This window comes from Artemia franciscana, chromosome 1 (assembly GCF_032884065.1).
Source record: "Artemia franciscana chromosome 1, ASM3288406v1, whole genome shotgun sequence".
NCBI lineage: Eukaryota > Metazoa > Arthropoda > Branchiopoda > Anostraca > Artemiidae > Artemia > Artemia franciscana.
This window is the reverse complement of record NC_088863.1, coordinates 33386715-33400975: the sequence shown is the minus strand read 5'-3', so window position 1 is coordinate 33400975 and position 14261 is coordinate 33386715. Positions and strand designations below refer to the sequence as shown.

Genomic DNA, 14261 nt, shown 5'->3' with positions numbered 1-14261 from the left:
GTTTACACTTTAACTTCTTACTGTCTAATTAAGTTGATTAAATGACTTCAAGCTTGACCGTTGATCTTTATTTCTTCTTATTCTTTTTTAAACTATTTTATGTCTTTGAGATATCTCGAATATGAATAAAATAACACCTAAATTATTACTGATGAAGTCTGACCGAGCTTTATCTCCGCTGTTATCCGAATAAAAGCAGTAACAAACATGAAACGTTATTTGTTGTACTGTTTAGCGAAAAATACATCTGACGTTCTTTATTTTGGTTTGTACTTATTAATTTTCTATTACACGGGCTTTTTCAATTAATGTCAACAAAACAAGAATATAATTTGATAGACATACTTTTACTTTCCCCTGATGAAAAAGTTATACAATTTTTGCAGTGTTTTCCCTAAAAATTGTCATTATCCATAGTTTGTGTTGAACGTACTGAAACGCATCAATCGGCACATTTTAAATCTTTAATATTTTCGGCTGCAGCTAAGAATGGGTCAAGATGTGAACTATCTATAGAAAGCTAATCTATTAAGAAATATGAGAAAAAAAAAACCTGAAGAGAATCCAATACAAGGGATTTTGAAATGGCTAAACAAGGAGGCAAAAAGTATTAACATTTCTAGAATAGCCTAGTCCTAATACCAAAGCCGTATCCAGGGGGAGGGGGTCAGGAGGTTTGAAGCCCCCCCCCCCGAAATGTTTGACCGACTCGTAAAAACGTAACAAATATAAACAATTTTAATACGGTTTCCCCAATTTTTTGTACCCCTCCTCCAACAAAATCCTGGATACGGCCCTGCCTAGTCAAACAGTTCGTGGTAACGAACTGTAGTAAGGAGCGACCCGGCTCAATAGTAACAAAACTCTAAAAAATTGAATTTTGATATCAATAGCTACATCAAAAGAATCGCATTTTAATGCTGATTTTAAACATATAGGTTTCATCAAGTTTAGTCTTATCTATCAAAAGTTACGAGCCTGAGAAAATTTGCCATATTTAAGAAAATAGGGGGAAACGCCCCCTAAAAACTGTATAATCTTAACGAAAATGACACCATCAGATTCAGCGTATCAGAGAACCCTACTGTAGAAGTTTCAAGCTCCTATATACAAAAATGTGGAATTTTGTATTTTTTGCCAGAAGACAAATCACGGGTGCGTGTTTATTTGTTTGTTTGTTGTTTTTTTTTTCTTTTTCCCAGGGGTCATCGTATCGACCAGGTGGTCCTAGAATATCGCAAGAGGGCTCATTCTAACGGAAATAAAAAGTTCTAGTGCCCTTTTTAAGTCACCAAAAAAATTGGAGGGCATCTAAGCCCCCTCCCACGCTCATTTTTTTCCCAAAGTCAACGGATCAAAATTTCGAGATAGCCATTTTGTTCAACATAGTCGAAAACCATAATAACTATGTCTTTGGGGATGACTTACTCCCCCACAATCCCTGGGGGAGAGGCTGCAAGTTACAAACTTTGACCAGTGTTTACATATAGTAATGGTTATTGGGAAATGTACAGACGTTTTCAGGGGGATTTTATTTTGTTTGGGGGTGGGGCTGAGGGGAGGGGGCTATGTTGGAGAATCTTTCCTTAGATGAATCTGTCATGGGGGAAGAAAAATTCAATGAAAAGGGCGCAGGATTTTCTAGCATTACTATAAGAAAACAATGAAAAATAAACATGAAAACGTTTTTTCAAACGAAAGGAAGGAGTAGCATTGAAACTTAAAACGAACAGAGATTATTACGCATATGAGGGGTTCTAAAAATACTTTAGCATAAAAAGCAAGGTATTTAGGAGGAGATAAATAACTCACTCTTTATGCTAAAGTATTTTTAGTAATATCAACTATTTATTCTACGGCCTTTCTGATTCAGGGGTCATTCTTAAAGAATTGGGACAAAACTTACGATTTAGTGTAAAGAGCGAGGTATTAACGAGGGTACAAACCCCCTCGTATACATAATAAAAATATAAGATTATGAAAGCTTGTTACATAAGTTAATTCTAAAGTTACGTATATTTTTTACTAATAAAAACGTTCGTTAAAACTTAAAAGTTCTTGTTGCCTTTTTAAGTAACCGGAAAATTGGAGGGCAACTAGGCCTCCTTCTCCACCCCTTATTTCTCAAAATCGTCTGATCAAAACTAAGAGAAAGCCATTTAGCCAAAAAAAGAATTAATATACAAATTTCATTTTAATAATTTATGTGCGGAGAGCCAAAACCAAACATGCATTAATTCAAAAACGTTCAGAAATTAAATAAAAAAACTAATTTTTTTAGCTGAAAGTAAGGAGCGACATTAAAACTTAAAACGAACAGAAATTACTCCGTATACGAAATGGGTTGTCCCCTCCGCAATCCCTCGCTCTTTACGCTAAAGCTTTTAATTGTTTTAAAAAGTAGAATTGTGGCAAAGAGTCAAACTTTAGCGTAAAGAGCGAGGGATTGCGGAGGGGACAACCCATTTCATATACGGAGTAATTTCTGTTCGTTTTAAGTTTTAATGTCGCTCCTTACTTTCAGCTAAAAAAAATTAGTTTTTTTTTTTATTTAATACATACGGAAGAGGAATCTGAAATTTCACGATTCCTACACTACTACCCACCACAAGGCTAGTAATAACAAGCTTTGTCAAATTTGGCATCAGTAATTTGGATTTTTTAAGGCTAATGGTCTTTTTTGTTCCCGCCCAATTTCTGAAACAGATTCTAAGAATCTTAATAACGCCACTGCTAGTATCTATTCGATAGCAAACTCGTTTATGAGACTTGACAAAAACATAAACAAGTGGGAGAAAAAAACAAAAGATGTTTGTTTAGCAAAAGCACGTTAGATTCTACGGAGATTAATTTAAATGAACAGGTTATGTAAAAGAAAATATACCCACTGCTGAGCTAAAAATAGTGTTTTCTTTTGCACATCAATTTAAAGGGTAATCCTATATTTTTTCGCTCAGAGATTTTGATTCGATGTGCATTGAATGCAAATGGTAGAACTTGTACGAAAAGTAGACAAATCTTTTATTTTCGAGATGGGTGTCTGTTTTGAAATGTAAAGCGTGAACTCTCCCAAACCTCAACCGAGACCGAGTCCGTTTGGAAATGAAAATTGTTTGGCTATTGGGAGAACCCTTGGGTATTGAGAATTGCAAGCAGTTAGCCAGGTGGGTGAAACACCCACCTGGCTATTTTCTTTTAATCTTCAGTTCTCGAAGTCCACCAGTCCCCAAACTTAAACCTCGTCATGTTACTTCTGAATTCCTTTTTACAAATTGTGATGAAAATGAAATAAATGAAATAATTATGTGTATGAAATAACAATCCTGTGGAGTAGATGAAGTATCGTTAAAGCAACAAAAACAATTGTTATTTCTATTTTGACTCATCTGATTAATTTATCACTTGAAGAGGGAACTTTTCCAGAAAGACTTAAATTAGCCTGAGTGCTACCCCTTCACAAAGGGAAGTCAAAAAATGAACCGAGTAATTACCGATCCATTTCTATTTTACCTTTTTTTCGAAGATCTATGAGAAAGTAGTCCATGAAAGAATGTATGATTACCTCCAGGAGTAGAATCTTCTGTGCGATACCCAACTTGGCTTTCGCAAAGGACTTTCTACGGATATGCACCAGCTATCTGGAATTCAATCCCCTTGGAAATCCGGAACTCAAATAACCTTACTACCTTCAAGCGAGCAGTAAAGGGTCGTTCCAGAAATACTGTTTAGATTTGAATATCATGCGGTCCTCCTCTTTTCGATCTTTTCTTTTATTTTCTTTTTTTTCTTTTCTTTCTCTTCGTCACTCCCCTTTTTTCTCTTTTTTTTTCTTTTTTGATAAATCCAGTTGATTCGTTGTTTCTGTTAGTTGATTGTTTAATTATTCTTTAGTTAAGTTTCTGCCCTAGTCAAGCACTTTTGTGCTTTCCTGGCAGATTATGTACATGTAATTATGTGTTTTTATTTAAATATATATGATTGAATTGAATTGAAGAATTCCTGCGAACAAAACTCTAGCACAGCTTGCATCAAACAATAAGTGCGTAATTGGTAATTTGATGTGTGTGTGTAGACTTGTTCCTGTGTTTGCGTACGTTTGTGTTTTTGTGCTCCTCAATCTCATCCTGCTAAATAACTAAGAAGACTAATCCGCCATTCCATCAAAAATTTACTATGAAAAAGTAGCACATAAACAGAATTGATGGAAATAAAACTAATTTATTGGGAAGATAACAAGAGGAAAAGTTTGTGTAAAACGAAAAACTCAATGCATACCCGTACTAATGAACTTATTTTGGAAGAAATATAGCCTCTCAGGCGCATACGGGTTAAAGCACATAAAAAAGAATTTTTATTGAAATAGAAGAAAAGCGATAACAGTAAAAAGTTTGGGATTTCCCAAAAGGAATTTAAAAACCCTTGTCCATCGTATCTGCCCCCATTAAAATACAACAACGAAAACAAACAGTCCGCACATGCAAAAGTAAACTACCCAAAGAAAAAGGATGAATGTTTGAGAGGTTTTTCACTCTCAGAAATCATATACCTCAGGTGGCTAGTACCAAGCATGGCAGAAGTGTGCCAAGCATAGCGGAACTGTGAGAACAATACTAAGAGTGAATGATCTGTGCCAAGCATGACATAAGTATCCCAAGCATGGCAGATGTCTGCTAAGTCTGATACAAGATCGTGATTTCATAGCAATCTGGGAATGTACATTATACAATTAGGCTAGTGAGTTAAGTAAATGAAAATTAAAGAGCCATTTGAAACAGACGGACAGAAAATAAAATCCTTCAATGATCTAAATGTGAAACGGTCAAACATTACTGTCTATGCATAATTGACTGAAAATGAAGAGAAATAAAAATAAATAATTATACCAAACATAAAAGAAATGGGTACTGCTATATACAAATAATTAAATCCTAAACGATTAAAAATTAAAATGAGTGCTAAAGTTAAACCAAAAAGGACACAAATTACTGCCCATAGGAGTTCGACTAGAGTTCCGTTCTAACCGTAAACCAAAATAAAAAATTGTCGCTAAATAGAATCTGTAAACCTTAATTGTTGATGTTTCCTGTAATTAGTATATTAAACACTAAATAATTATACATTACACATTCAGTTCATTTTCAATATCTTTCCAGTCACCTTGATTTTTATAGTGGTTTTTTTTTGTCAGTATTTTGGAATTAATAAGATGAAAGCTATTTTCCTTGTAATAAGATTAGGGCATTAACGTTATTTTGTGTTAGGGCGAGATGCACAAGATTTCGGAAAGAAACTTAAAGACGCTTTAATTAAATACCAAAAATGAACGAATTGTACAGAAAACGTAATAATTGTAGGAAAAACTATAAAAATCACAAATACTAAGCCCAAGTAACATACAAGAAATTTATAAGAAAAAAACTAAAATTGTTTGTATTAAATGTATTTAATATACTTCAGACCAGATAAGAAACTTCATTATTTTTGGACATTGACGAAGAATGAGACAGAAATTTATGGAGGAAAAAATAATTTTCCTTGCCAATATTTTTTAACACATTTTTTTTTATCAAACACGAAGATTTATCTATTCCAAATCAGACCAAATTATTTCTTCAAAATCACTGTTTTCATGCATTGAGTTCCTGGTAAATTCACTGTTCTCCCCCGATCCCTTCTGTGCGTTTTTTTTCTTGCTGTTCACTTCAACTCGACTCAACCTTCTTTTTTTTCCTCTTTTTATTTCTTGAGACAAGCTTGAGTCCTTCGGTTGGTGGGCTGTTGTACATTTTACAGACACAGGTTCTCTGATTTCCATATTCCTTGCAACCCTTGAGTCTAAAATTTCAGGAAGTAAGGATTCATTCCAGAAGGCTTCAAGCTTCGGAAATATTTTTTCCCAGTAGTCTTTCGATCGGTGAACTGTAATTATTTCCCAATCCTCAATAGAGTTATAAACTATTAAGTGGCATACCATTTTATCCAGTATCTCGAGTTGGCCTTGTATCTGGGCGAAATACCTGTGATTTTTTTTTAGCTGAAGACCTTCACTGGATAATTCAAGAAAAAATGCTTTAACTAAATTTTTTGACTGGGCCACATCATAAATGGTTTTGAACTCTGGTATATTATGCACCGTTTTTATCTCTATAGGTGTGCCATTAGGGAGCAGCCCATCTACAGATGCAGCAAGATACTGATACTGTGGATGCACACTGAGTCCTATTTGATCTCCCTTTACGACTTTTAAGTTGAATTTGTTTTCATATGCTTCTAGTGCCACTACTTCTAAATCTAAGCCCTTTTTCATTAGGGCAGAGCAGAATCTAGGTCCCAAGTTTCGAATTTGCTTAACAATTGGGGCAACTCTGGTGCTATTTTTTCTGGTTGCAATTCTGTGGAAGTAACTACTAGTTATTCTCTTAGATCTTTCTTCAACCCAAGTGTCATTTTTGGATTGGCCCTTGGTACTGTTGAACAAACAGCTTATACTGGCAAAATCCAATTTTAAATTCTCGTCAGTATATTTTTGTATGGCCAAATTCATTTCATCAGAAGTCATGTCTGGCTTATTGCAATTTGGTCCATAGTCACGATTACCAAAGTTATAGTTTCTATTTTTTAACTTAGCAACGTGTTTTCCTCCAAGAGCACTATAATAACTGGTCAAATTACGTTTAGATATTACACGGAGTTTAGCCGTTTTATTACAATATTTTTTTGTTACGCTAGAAGGACTAAGCCCAAAAATATTTTTCCAAGCTAATTGATGCCATTTTGGACCTGAATTATAAGCAAGACTTGCTCCATGAACTCTTGCATGATATGAACCTCGTTTAGACCGGCTTATTTGCTTTCCTCCGATGAATTTAGCAACAACTGACATGTAGCTTTCAGCTAAGTTTGTAGTTGCGTCATTTCGAAGCTGCTCTGCTTTTCGACACACAATATCGACCTCTGTCATAACATCTTCAAACACGTGCAGGGGAAAATTATTCCACCGATCTTCTATTTTACTATTCACGGTCAATTCAGCAATCTTAGGACATCCAGAATCACATTTTGTGTGGTTTCCGAAACATGGGTACGGACCTCTTTTTAACAAGATTTTCAATTCTTCTGCTGTTCCATTATTTTCAGAATTTATTTTTATCGCACCCCTTAAATTTTTTGTCAGTTGCTGGATAATTCCTCGGGGAAGACATTTTGTGTACAAACCTTTTTTATTTTTGCACAAATTATATAGATGGGCTGTATAGTTTTTTGTGACGTGATTTGCACATTCATGTTTCCGTATGTTGGAACCGTAGGAAACACTTTGTTTTAGCTTATAAAAAACACTGGAATCACCGTCACCGATAAACTCTAAAAACTGTAATCCGTGCATCTCCTCACTGGAACGAAAGCCTTCAACTAGAATATCTGTTTCCATGCTCCTTGAATTTCCGTTATAATTCAGAAAGCAGAAATGATCTTTGGGAATTACTTTGGCGTTTGCAGAAGAAAAACATATATAACAGTATTTATTTTTTATGCCAACATATAACAGTTTTTTCGTAAATGCATCTATGATAACTGCAACACATCCTTTGGCCGAATAATCGTGTCCTTTGCTACGCTTATTCCAGCCTCCATCACATATCACTTTTGTCCAGTATGAGTCCTCCTTATACCTATCATCATGAATGGCTGATTTTAAGGCCTCTCGTCCATTTTCTAGCAAAATTTCCGATAAACTATTCATCCAAGCATTACCAAGCTGCCTTTCAATACGGGAATAAACTATTCGTGACATTGGTTTCACTCCAAGCACCCCGAAGAATTCACACAGTGTAGAATACCCTCCTCCACTACCCATGGCTCCCCAAACAGCCTTCGAATTCAAGCAGCCTTTAAGACTTGATTTTTTTTCGGAAAAAGCAACCTGTGTCTGGTCCGTAAAACTTGAAAGATATTCTTTTACGCTTGTTGCTGGACATTCTGGTTCACCTTTAATCCTCTTTTCCCAGTTACACTTATTACACTTAACTTTCAGTTCAGTTTTCAGGCCTTTCTTTTCTAATTGCTTTATAATCAATTTTCCGTGATCGCAACTGATTTTGTGTCTGAATGCTGAAATTACTTCAGCAAGGAAATACCTTAGATTCACAATGCAGTTTCCATCTGGAATTCCAGATAAGTCTATCTCAGTATTCGTATCGGGGCAATCAACACCGTAAGAACCACTACCGTTTCCCAATTTATTTGAATCGTCTATGAGAGGATTTGCTGAAAATTCTTCTGAAATTTTCGATCCATTTGACAAATTATCTTTATCTTGTTCTCCAAGCAGCACCTTTCTAAAAAAAATGAAAAGAACCATAGAAAAACAAAACAGCGACCCGGCTCAATAGTAAACGAAAGTCTAAAAAACGAAATTTTGATACTAATAAATACGTCAAAAGAATCGGATTTTAATTAAATTTAGTCCTACCCATCAAAAGATAAGAGCCTGAGAAAATTTGTCTTATTTTGGAAAAAAGGGGGAAACACGCCCTAAAAGTCATAGAATTGTTTTGCCAGAAGACTGATCAAGGGTGCGTGTTTATTTGTTTTTTGTTTTCTTTTTCCCAGGGGTGATTGTATCGACCCATTGGTCCTAGGGTGTCGCAAGAGGGCTCATTTTAATGAAAATGAAAAGTTCCAGTGCCCTTTTTAAGCGACCAAAAATTGGAGGGCACCTAGGCCCCCTCCCACTTTCATTTTTTTTCTCAAAGTCAACAGATCAAAATTTTGAGATAGCCATTTTCTTAAGCATAGTCAAAAAACATAATAAGATGTCTTTGGGGACGACTTACTCCCCCATAGTTCCCGGGGGAGGGGCTACAAGTTATAAACTTTGATCAGTGTTTACCTTGACCTGATGCCCACTTAATTGGACAATCTGTCTTGGCTTTTTCTACAATTGGCCATGACTTGACTTTTCCCACAACTATTCCTTTTAATTAAAAGTCAACGGTTGAGGGGTTTTGGCTGAGGGGGGGGGGGGTAGAGGGGAGGGAGCTACGTTGAAGGATCTTTACTTAGAGGAATTTGTCACGGGGGGGAAAGAAATTCAATGAAGGGGCATAGGATTTTCTAGCATTATTAAAAAAAACACTGAAAAAATAATAATGAAGAAGTTTTTCAACTGAAAGTAAGGAGCAGCATTAAAACATAAAACGAACAGAAATTATTACGCATATGAGGGGTTCATCTCCTCCTAAATACCTCGCTCTTTCCGTTAAAGTAATTTCAACTATATATTCTACGGACTTGGTGATTCTAGGGTCATTCTTAAAGAACCGGGAGAAAATTTAAGCTTTAGTGTAAAGAGCGAGGTATTGACGAAAGGGCAAACCCCCTCATATATGTAATACAAATATACAAAGTTCTAGGTGCTTTTATAAGTTACCAAAAATTGGAGGGCAACTAGACCTCCTCCCCCACCCCATTTTCTTCAAAATCGTCAGAACGAAAATATGAGAAAGCCATTTAGACAAAAAAAGATATGCAAATTTCGTTGTGCGGTTAGCCAAATCAAAACATGCATTAATTTAAAAACGTTCAGAAATTACATAAAAAAACAGTTTTTTTTAACTTCAAGTAAGGAGCGTCATTAAAACTTAAAACGAACAGAAATTATTCCGTATATGAAAGGGGTAGTCCCCTCCTCAACGCCTCGCTCTTTACGCTAAAGTTTCTTATTGTTTTAAAAAGTATAGTTGTGAGAAAGAGTCAAACTTTAGCGTAGAGAGCGGGACATTGAGGGACTACCCCCTTTCATAAACGGAATAATTTTTGTTCGTTTTAATGTCGCTCCTTACATGCAGTTAAAAAAAACTTGTTTTTTTTTATTTAATGGACAAGAGGGAATGAAACTTGTATATGTAATTTTTACTTACCGGTATTTTAAATTCAGCCACCTTTTGTTGATAATTTTCTTCCTCATATCTCAAATGTCTTATTGACTTCAGTTGACAAGTCAACTAATCAGAGACACAATGCCTTGGAGGCGTAATGCCTAAAATTGGATAAGAATCCCGCCTTTTTTTCTATTGGCTGATGAACAACGCTATTAAGCCGGAAACAGGGGTAAAATAAGTAAAAAGTAAGCACATTTTGAAATTGTATTTTTCTGATTTTGCTTTCAAACTATTTATGATAGACATCAGAAATTTTCTGTAATGGTTGTAGATTATAAAATCTACATATGATCCAAAATTCTACCCTCTGGAGCCAACTTCATACCTTCTAGCAAGAAAAATGTTGAAAATTAAAAATAATTTTTTGCACCGTTAAAAATAAAAATATAACAATTCTGCAACCAACATTTTTTTTTAAATACTGGCAGGATGAACTAAAAAAAAAATCTACTGTCATTTCCCATCCACTAAATTTTTATTCACCAAACTAAAATAACTTGATTTCTTTTTTTTGCACAATAGGTAAAGCATATACAGAAAAAGTGAAACCAACATTTTTTTTCTTTTTAACTCGAGAGTCATCAAAAAAAAAATCAGTTCAAAATCACCAAAATCGCAGAAGTTATTCATGATTTTCTATCATAGGAGAAATAGCATTGGACACAAATTAAGACCATTAGCCTTAAATAAAGTCCAAACTAGGTGTGGTTTTAGATCTGGGCAGGGTGGAGCAGCTGCCCCCTAGTTTTTCTGACTTCTGACATTAAATTCATTTATTTAATTTTATTAATTCCTGTATTATACCTCACCCCAACCCCAGATTATGAGGCCCTTGTTATATTATTGACTATTTTACAAATGGTGCAAGAAAAAAAGAATTTGCAACCCTTTAAAATAGTTGTCACCAAAACATTTATATTTACGTTCCATCTCATTTTAGATACTGCTTCCACCATACGGGAAATTTTTGGATTTGTTTCGCAATCCATTCCTATAATACATAGCTTAAATCGGCTTATTTGGTTAGGAAGTTACATAATACACGTGATCAGCACAAAACATAAGGAGAAAGGATCGTTCAGAAGTTAATGACACGTGTTTAGTTCATTCTTGGCAAAGAGGCAATAAAAGCGAGGATAAATAAATACAAAAACCAGTCAATCTACGTGCAAAAACCTTCACTCCCACATGAATTAATTTTGGAGAATATATCTACCCACGCAGAGTTGAAGTTGTCGCTGCAGAGAATACTTGCGATCTACTCGATAGTATTGCCTATTAGTACGTGTACTTTGGCTGTATCTCATACATACATAACAGAGACGATCAGGGTTTGATTTTTTCCAAATAAAGTGTTTACAAACTCTTCCTCGGAATAATTTTTACCCCCTGCCCCTCTGAGAATTTGTTTCTTCGTTCTAAGAGGTATCGCAATGAAGATAAAAAATGCCCTGTTTATTAAGCAGAGGTCTTCTCCGAAAATGTGTATCTACCCAAAAGTGGCTGACTACCTCTTAGCGTTTTAAAGACAGGAGCAAGCTATCCAAATAAAAACAACGTAATTGAAATTAAACGCAGATTAAACTAGTGAGATAAATCGCCTGAAATGTATCTCTTGGAAATTTCGAAGAAATTAAAATCTACAATAGTTTTTCTGCTATTCTGATTTCATACTGCACAATTACTTACTTTTGCCATTTAGCACTAGTTTAAAATTTGGTACCGCTTTACCTTTATAAGTTAGCCTAAGATACGATTGGTTTGCTTAAACTAGTTTATGTTTGTAAACATAAGATACTCAAAATATAGACACTCATAAGACTCATAAGTGCATTCTGGAGAGAAGGTAATGGGTTTTCCCTGACAAAAAAAAATGAGGTAAAATTAAGGAATGTTCAAAATACACGAAAAGACCGTAAAGATACACAGAATTCTGGTTAGTTAGGATAAAAAAAATAATTTAATGGGGTTGACGGGGGGACATTTTATTATTGTAGATTGTACTCCTTTGAAATCATGAAGCCCCCCCCCCCCCCAGTGGTAAGTCGGTACCTTTCAGACTACCGACTTATCTTAAATGATTAACACTATGCAAGCTAACACCCTTAAAACGATTACAGAAAGTATAACGAATAAAAAGAAAAAAAAGGAAAAACACAAAATCCTAAGGGGCGAGGGAAAATTTCTTGTCAATGTGAATATTGTGAATATATGTGAATATTGTAGGGTTGTGTGGTCATATTACGAAACTCATTTTGGAGTGAGGGTTTTCTCTAAGCCTCCCACTTCACACCAACTTGAGAGGCAACGACACAGAGTACAACGCCTGCTAAATGTGTTCGAAAAATGGTATAAGATTTCAGGCAACAGAGCAGAAAAATCTTGAGGCTGTACTGTTAAATACAGGAGGATCGTTTAAGCATTTTTATTGGAGGGAGCGCTAGAGGTGTTTCACATCTGGGAAATCAAAGGGCATGGGATGTCCTCCAGGGACATCCCAGGGAACATTTGTGAAAAACAAGAGCCTAAATGTGTTTACAAGATGACTGAAAACTAGTTCTGAGAAATTATTCTGTATAATAGCTATTGAACACCCGATGAAAAACAAGAGCCAAGAGCTCATATGGCTCTCGTGACGAGGTCGGAAGAGCCAAGAGATAAGAGCTGATATGGCATGAGCTCTAGCAAAATTCTAAGAATCAATAGGATGACTTAAAAGGAAAATCAGAGGCTTAATGCCGGTCGGGATTTAAAAAAGAGCTCTGAGACACGAGGTTCTTCTAAATATCAAAATTCATTAGGATCCGATCACCCATTCTCAAGTACCTCATTTTTTTCTAATTTTTCCTCCCCCTTCAGCCTCCCAGATGGTCGATTCAAGGAAAACGACTGTTATCAAGTCAATTTGTGCAAGTCCCTGACACGCCTACCAATTTCATCGTCAAGAAGCACCGAACTTACCAAAGCACTGGAACCCCCCTCCTCACTCCCTCAAAGAGATAGGATCCAGTCCGGTTACATCAATCACGTATCTACGACATGTGCTTATCTATCCCACTAAATTTCATCCCAATCTCCCCACTCTAAGCATTTTCTAAGATATCAAATTTTCCCTTCCAATTCCCCCCAATGTCACCAGATCTGGTCGGAATTCAAAATAAGAGCTTTGAGACATGAGTTCCTTCTAAATATCAAATTTCATTAAGATGCGATCACCCGTTCGTAAGTTAAAAATACCTAAATTTTTCTAATTTTCCGAACTTACCGTCCCTCCACTCCCCCTTAGATGGTCGAATCGGGGAAGAGAGTATTTCTAATTTAATCTGGTCTGGTCCCTGATACGGCTGCCAACTTTCATCGTCCTAGCTTATCTGGAAGTCTCCGAACTAGCAAAACCGGGACCGACAGACAGACAGATAAACAGACCGACAGAAATTGCGATCGCTATAAGTCACTTGGTAAATACCAAGTGCCATAAAAAATGATAAATGGGGTGTGTGCCTCCCCGTGGTCTTCAATAGCACATTTTTCTTCAAGCAGTAGTGTAGTAGCAAAGTAGTGCAGTGTAGTAGCAAAGTAGTAGCAAAGACGCAACTTGGTTAAAATAAAAAAATGACACAATACATAATAAACAGTAACCATACATTAAGTAAACATAAAATTAAGTACTGGTGCTCAACTATGGTTAAATTAAAAAAACAAGTTTTCTTTAAGTGAAAGTAAGGAGCAAAGTTACAACTTAAAACAAACTGAAATTATTACGTATATGAGAATGTATATTACGTTTATTACGTTTATGAGGTAGCCCCCATGAGGATGGGGCTACCCCATCCTCAATACCTCACTCATTAACAATTTTTTTAAAACTTTTAAAAAGCCTATTATTCTAATTAAGCGGTTCTTGTGTTTCAGAAGTCGCTCATAGAAAAATGGGACAGAAGTCAAACTTTAGCGTAAAGAGCAAGGTATTGAAGAGGGGGTAATCCTCTCACATACACAACAATTTTTATTTGTTTCACGTTTTCCTGTTGCTCCTTACTTTCAGTTGAAAAAACTTGCTTTTTATTTAATTTGTAATCGTTTTTACATAATACCGGGAAGTCCGGCTCCCCCTTGATGGAAAAATCCTTCCCCCCACAGAAAATTCCTCCATGGAGAGTTCTTCACACGCAAAATACCCCCCTCCCCTCCGCCAGGAAAATTCCCCGCAGTCAATTCCATTATAGCAGAAAATTCCCCCTGAAAATTTCTTGCGGACGATTCCGGGTGAAAATTTTTGTAATTTTTGTTCGTTTTAAGTTTTCATATTGCTCCTTACTT

General features: G+C 35.7%; 1 protein-coding gene across 1 annotated transcript in view; it reads right to left on the bottom strand.

Annotated features, from left to right (window-relative positions):
* LOC136028707 (muscle-specific protein 300 kDa-like) overlaps positions 1–14261 on the bottom strand; it is a gene marked incomplete in the record, with an annotated part of 463479 nt that overhangs the window by 408615 nt on the left and 40603 nt on the right.